Source organism: Lissotriton helveticus, chromosome 3_1 (genome assembly GCF_964261635.1).
Source record: "Lissotriton helveticus chromosome 3_1, aLisHel1.1, whole genome shotgun sequence".
NCBI lineage: Eukaryota > Metazoa > Chordata > Amphibia > Caudata > Salamandridae > Lissotriton > Lissotriton helveticus.
The window spans coordinates 819,827,672-819,834,056 of record NC_136061.1 but is presented as its reverse complement, the minus strand read 5'-3'; the positions used below and the strand labels follow the sequence as shown (position 1 = coordinate 819,834,056).

General features: G+C 41.3%; 1 protein-coding gene across 1 annotated transcript in view; it reads right to left on the bottom strand.

Moving 5' to 3' along the window:
* Positions 1 to 642: 642 nt before the first annotated feature.
* Positions 643 to 6,385, bottom strand: part of LOC144824753 (receptor-interacting serine/threonine-protein kinase 4-like) — a 278,300-nt gene continuing 272,557 nt past the window's right edge. Inside the window, exon 4 of the mRNA XM_078683766.1 lies at positions 643 to 982. The gene's annotated coding sequence lies outside the window, so the exon portion shown is untranslated. The remainder of the gene's footprint in view (positions 983 to 6,385) is intronic.

Genomic DNA, 6,385 nt, shown 5'->3' with positions numbered 1-6,385 from the left:
GAGGACTGCCTCTGTTACTTGTGTTCCTGCGCTCCTCCTGGGCACTATTATTTTTATTGACTTTTGGCTTTCCAGCAAACACACAAGGCATTTGCATTTCTTTGGTTTCTTGCTCATCAGATGGGCGCCTGTACTGTGCACTTCCCTCTCCCCCCCTCGTTTTATGTAGCTCCCGTTTGTTCACCCAATCCTGTACCTGTTCAAACATTGTTTAATTCTATTTTTTATGAGATTTTTTTTGCGTTCTCAGCTGTTTCGAAACCCAATTACCCCAGGCTCAAAGTGCATTTTTGCTCTTAACTCAGCCTGTGGTGATACTAGTACGATGGGACCACCAACAACTCATTCAGCAAGGTGTGTTTTCCTTTCCAGGTCATTCTCTGCGTGGGTCCTCACCCTGAGTTGGGGGTGTCCCCAAAATAATCACCTTTACCACTGTGTGAAAAAAATGTACATTCTCACTCCCATATCTGGATCTTTTGCTCTACAGCTAGGAAAATGTGTGTATGGAAGCTTTTTTGAAGACTTAAAAAGCTTTAAAGATGTGTTTAAGTTGCTCTAGGACAGGAGCTGACAAAAGACAAAGACATATACAGCGGAGCAAGCCATCCAATCATACTTGAAAATTATATTTTGCTGGTTTGAATACAGAGTTTGAGACTGACAAATATTTCTCTATTACAAGTTAAGACAAGACCTAACACATATCTTATAATTCTTCCCTTACGCGCCAAATCTAATGTCAGTATATCAGATATAATATAATCAATAATGGCTTTACATATTTTTGAGGGTGCAAATAGGGATGTGTGACAAATTACATATAACCACCAGGTCAGGTACAAGTAAAGAGGTTATACCCAATGCAAAGGAGCAGAGATTTAACCTACAACCCTCCACCATCCGTATGTTCTGTTGTGCCAGTCCTTATTTTGGTGCAGTGCTTGGAGCAGAAGTAGATGTTGTCGCAGGTGGTGGAGATCTTAAAAGTAAAAAGAGAAAGTGCATGAGTATAAAATGGTTTAATATTATAAATGTAAAGACCAGATTTGACTACAATTTGAAGTCATTAAAACACATTGTAAAATATAGTGTTAGGGTTTAACAAACCAAGTAATATAAATCCCCTATAGTGTAGAAATGAAATTGGTAGCATGAAGACAGACCTGTGTGTGTGGTTGGGTTGCTTTGAGGGATATGACCTGAGTGCTACCCTGCGGCACTTGCAATTACTCCTTCCCCAGCTGAAATAGCCAACCTCGAACAGGTGGCCATATGAAAAGAGTACAAAAAAAAGAAATGCAATGAAAACATCTAGGTATTTATAAGATATGTATTAAATGATTTAAATGATGTATGCCTATCAATGTAGGTGTGTAGGAAGGACAACTATGGGTGGGTGATTGTAGATTTTTCAGTGATAGAGAGATGGGTTTAGAATCTTGCCTAGCATCACATTAGTGTTCTGTAGAAGAAGGGGGATCATTGAAGACAACCTTCTCAAAGGAGGATGAGATGGATAGGGGATCTAGTTGACCCTCCAGAAAGAAATTGTCCAGGTGGAACCCTGTTTAAAACATTTAAGGTGCCAGATATATATTGCAGAAATACTGAGAACAAAAATATTGTGATGGTAAGTTTCTATGGTAAAGCAAAGGTTTCCTATACATATATATACAGTGAGCAAGGGCGTTCACGCCCGAAACGCGTCTGTCCGACGGCTTTTTGCACCCCTGCACCTTATGATTTAGCAAATAAAGAATCATAAACTGAAGACTGGCTTTGTGACGTATATACCGTTGTCTGCGTACTGGTGAGCGTGCATGAGGCTTGTATGCACAGTGACCGGTTGGAGTGATATATATATATATATATATATATATATATATATATATGTCAGAAAATAGCTTGCAAATAAGCAATACGCGCACTCGGGAGTGTGGATGCTATATTTTTTATTCCTTAGGAAACGTTACGCGTTTCGACACCTGATGTGCCTTGATCACACTTTAACCAAAAAGGACATCTTGGCACATTTAAATAAAGTTCATTGAAACTGAAATAAACATAGACGAAGTGACTATGAATGTCAGTCAAAGAGACAAGGATACATGTCGGCCATATTGAAGGAGCAAACTATTGCAGGTAAACAGTATGTAACACAGCATTTTGTACTACGATAAACTCTTTGTCACAAATGTTTGTAGAAACAATATGGAGTCAATATTAGTAATACCGCATTGTTACAAAAATAAGAGATAATATCCTAAAAAATCATGCAATGCATATTCTGCAAAAGGCAGGGGGGTGAGCTCCTATAATTCCTAGCAGCAACCCACAGGGAAAATTTATATCCGAACTGACTTGTACCTGGTAAGTAACACATTTGTATAAACATAAATTTCACCCTGGGACTTTAATTACTTTCTCAGTAATTAGCTCAAGTAAAACATTAAATTAAGATTACTTGAAACAAAAAAACCACCGCTGTTAAGCGTAGGTTGAAGAACAGGACTATTAAGTACTTTCTTTCGGTCTAGTGCCCGATGGATGCTCCCTGAGAGGAAGAGGCAGGGGGGATCACGACAGAGATGGCTCAAGCTCAAGCAGAGGAGAGGAAAAAACCAACACAAAACCAGTGGGAACCAGAAGAGGTGGTTACAAGAAAAGAAGATAATAATGGATGAACAAATGGTAAATAAAACAATAATTAACCTTTCATCCAGAACATTAACTTTGAAAGAAAAACAAACTCTTTGCTTAGGACTTACTTTCTGTCCAACTGAACTTTTTGATTATGTGGACACCAGAGCTGACATTTTTAAATTTATACGAAAACTTAAACTCTCTAAATGGCATGCATTGTTCAAAAACAAAAAAATTACACCTATCCCTAGTAGCGAGGAACCTGCACCCGAATTAACTATAGAGGATGTAGATATGCTTCAAACTGTCTATTCCCTAGGAGGCATCGCACCTGACACACAACAAGAACAAGAAATCATAGGCCCCAGGGGGATGAGAACAGACAGGGCTGCAGGCACTTCTTTCAGACCAAAGTCGGTCAATGAACACAAAGTTCGGCGTTTGGGTCTGCCGAAAACACGGCAACTGACGACGGGAGGAACGATCCCGGAAGGACCCTTTTTCTTGTGTGGAATCAGTAAATATATATATATATATTACCTACTGGCGGTCGCCAGTATGTAGTTATAGTTAGGATTGATTTCCATAGGGAAATCGCAACATTGTATTGGGAATAACTTTGGCGCCGGTTGAGGAATCTGCCTGAAATTTTTCTCAACGTTGCCTCGCGGCGCTCCGGTCCTTCCCTGAAAGTTTGGGGGGGGATTCATCAAGCGGGGGCCGAGATAAAAGGGGGGTCCCAAAACGTGTTTTCCCCATGTTAATTTCCATAGGGCGGTCAGTCGCACTTTTAGCTCGAACCGCTGAATGGATTTTCACCAAACTTGGCAAAATTGTAGGGACTGGTAGCCCGATGTGCCTTTGCTATGTCTCAAGATATGTGCTCCAGAGGATTTTGAGTAATTTAGGTTAAAAAAAAATTATATATCTATAGCCGCGCCCCGGTACGCGCACCAGGGAGCGCTCCGGGCGCGCCACGCGACTTGCGCACGGAAAGCTGATTGGCTCTCGGGTGTCTGTAAACATTCGAAACAGTGCAGAGCGGCCGCCATCTTGTGTCTCGGTAGGATCGAGACACAAGAGGTGGTAAAAACAAAGGGGGAAATAACCAAAAGGGGGCAGGGTAGACCCCCCCTGACCCCCCCCTAGGTTTGATGTGGGGGCCATAAAAGGGTCCCTCGGGTAAAAAAAATGTTTTTAATTTTTTTCGGTTTTCGCGGGGGGAGCGCCCGGTACGCGTACCGGGGAGCGTACCGAGGAGCGTACTTTGGTGAAAATGAGTTAAAATAATAGTGTAAAATAATCATTTTGAGTGATTACAGGTAGGGTAGCTCTGAAAAGAGCTTTTGGGTTCAAAAGAGCTTTTGGGTTCTGTGGCTGTTTTAGGTACCTACAAGTACGTCCCACACACACCCACACGCACACAACCCCACACCCCCACACCCACACACTCCCCACACACACCTCACACACGCACACCTCCACCCACACCTAAACACCCCACACCCCCACACCGACACCTTACACATCCACACCCACACCCACACATTCCACACATCCACACTCATACACACACCTCACCACCCCCCCAACACACACACACACACGCACACACAGATACCTCACACACACCCCACACATCCCACAGACACACCTCCCCCCCCACACACACACACCCACACCTCACAGACACACCCACACATCCCACACATACACACATATCTTACACACATACCCCCACACCCACACACCCCCACACACACCTCACACACCCACACCTCCACCTACACTCAAACACCCCACACACCCACACCCACACACACACCTTACACACCCACACCCCCACCCACACCCACATACCCCATACACCTACATACACCTATACACCTCACCCCCAGACACATACACACACACACCTCACAGACACACCCCACCTTCCCCCACACACACCTCCTCCCACCACACATGGTAGTGTACCCTGCTCCCTTATGATGTTTTCAAGTATTACATTTTACTCTCTTCTGAATCTACACAAAATTGGCAGTGATATGGTGCATTAGAGACAGAGAGTGAGAGAAAGGAGGCAGGAGATGAAAAAGAGATGTGAAAAACACATTGGAGATAATATAGTGGGAGAAAGGAAGTAACTATGAGCAAATTTACTATGTAACACAAAAAAGTTGCACTGTAAGTCTCAGTTTGTATTATAATCATTTTGGTAGTATTTAATAAATCACATATAAAAAGGAATAATGTCTCGAACAATTTTTAATTATTAAATAAAAATTTATTGTTGAGATTGTTCATAATTTAATAACACTTCTAACATTACATCATCCGGAATGTCCTCCAAATTTTCATTACATGATTCAAATGATTCAAGACAGTCAATTAGTTGTTGATCCTCAGACTCATCCATGAAATCCAAGTCTTCGTTAAGAATATCTTTATCCATAATTTCAAAAGAAATTGTATTGCTCTCCTTTTTACCTTCCATTTTTGCTGTAAATTTCATAAAAAATAACTATATCAGTAGAGTTAGGGCATTGTTGGGTTTAAGTTCAGACAGGTACTTCTGAGTTTTTAACAGTGAAGTTATTTTTGGGCAGTGTATGGTATCAGGCAGGAAGTAGAAATATAAAAAAGTGCATGTGATGAAGCCTAAGTAAATTCATAATTATACCAGAGAAGCCTAACTCAATCCATAAGTATAACAGAGAAGCCTATCTCAATCTATAACTATAACAGAGGGATAGTAAAAAACTATCAGAAAACGTTTTTCCAATTTAAGTTAAAGTGCAGAACATAGTTCCCCTTACAAATGAACAACTTACCTTTCAGAAAGGAGTTGATGTTTTCAGAGGAAATCTTTTATAAATGTACCTCAGGTAGTACTAGTCAAAATGGCCGTGTTTCCCTCTCATTTTTCATTTATATTCATGTACATAACCAATCAAATGTCAGGGGAAAAAAAGTAGAAAATGAAAGTAACATTTTAATTGGTTGTAAATCCAAACTCTTCATATGTGTTTTTGTCAAATAATTTACCTCAGAATATTTAGACAGGGCTGCAGGGCAAATGGCTCAATGGAATTCCACCAAATTTGGGAAAATGGTAGGGACTGGTATGTAGTATGGCCTATTCTATATATGGTGAACATCTCTACAGAGGTTTTTATGTAAATTAACTTTAAAAAAATTTAGGTAGCGCTTCCCGGTGCGCGCCCCGGTACGCGTACCGGCAGCGCTACGGGAGTCCTCCATCTTGTGTTTTGGAATAATTGAGACACAATATGGAGGACAAACAACGTTGGGAATGGGTATAAGGGGGCATGGTAGGCACTCCCTGACCCTCTAGGATTTCTGAGGGGGTCTTAGGAGGCCCATATAGGCGGAATTTTTTTTTTTTCGCGGGGGAGCGCCCGGTACGCGCACTGGGAAGCGTACCGGGGAGCGTACTTTGGTGAAAATAGTGAAAAAAGTTAGAAAAAGATAATCATTTGGAGTGATCAAAGGTAGGGTAGCTCTGAAAAGAGCTTTTGGGTTCTGTGGCTGATTTAGGTATTTACAAGTAGGTACCAATGCACAGTCTTAAATTCAGGAGGAATATTCTATTCCCCTCATCTGAGAAGTGCACACCATCTCCTCTGTAGATATCTTGTATGTTGTAACGCAAGTTGTTGTTGTATATTGAACCCATTCCATAGTCTCTCATGTAAGCAGAAACAGATTTATTCAC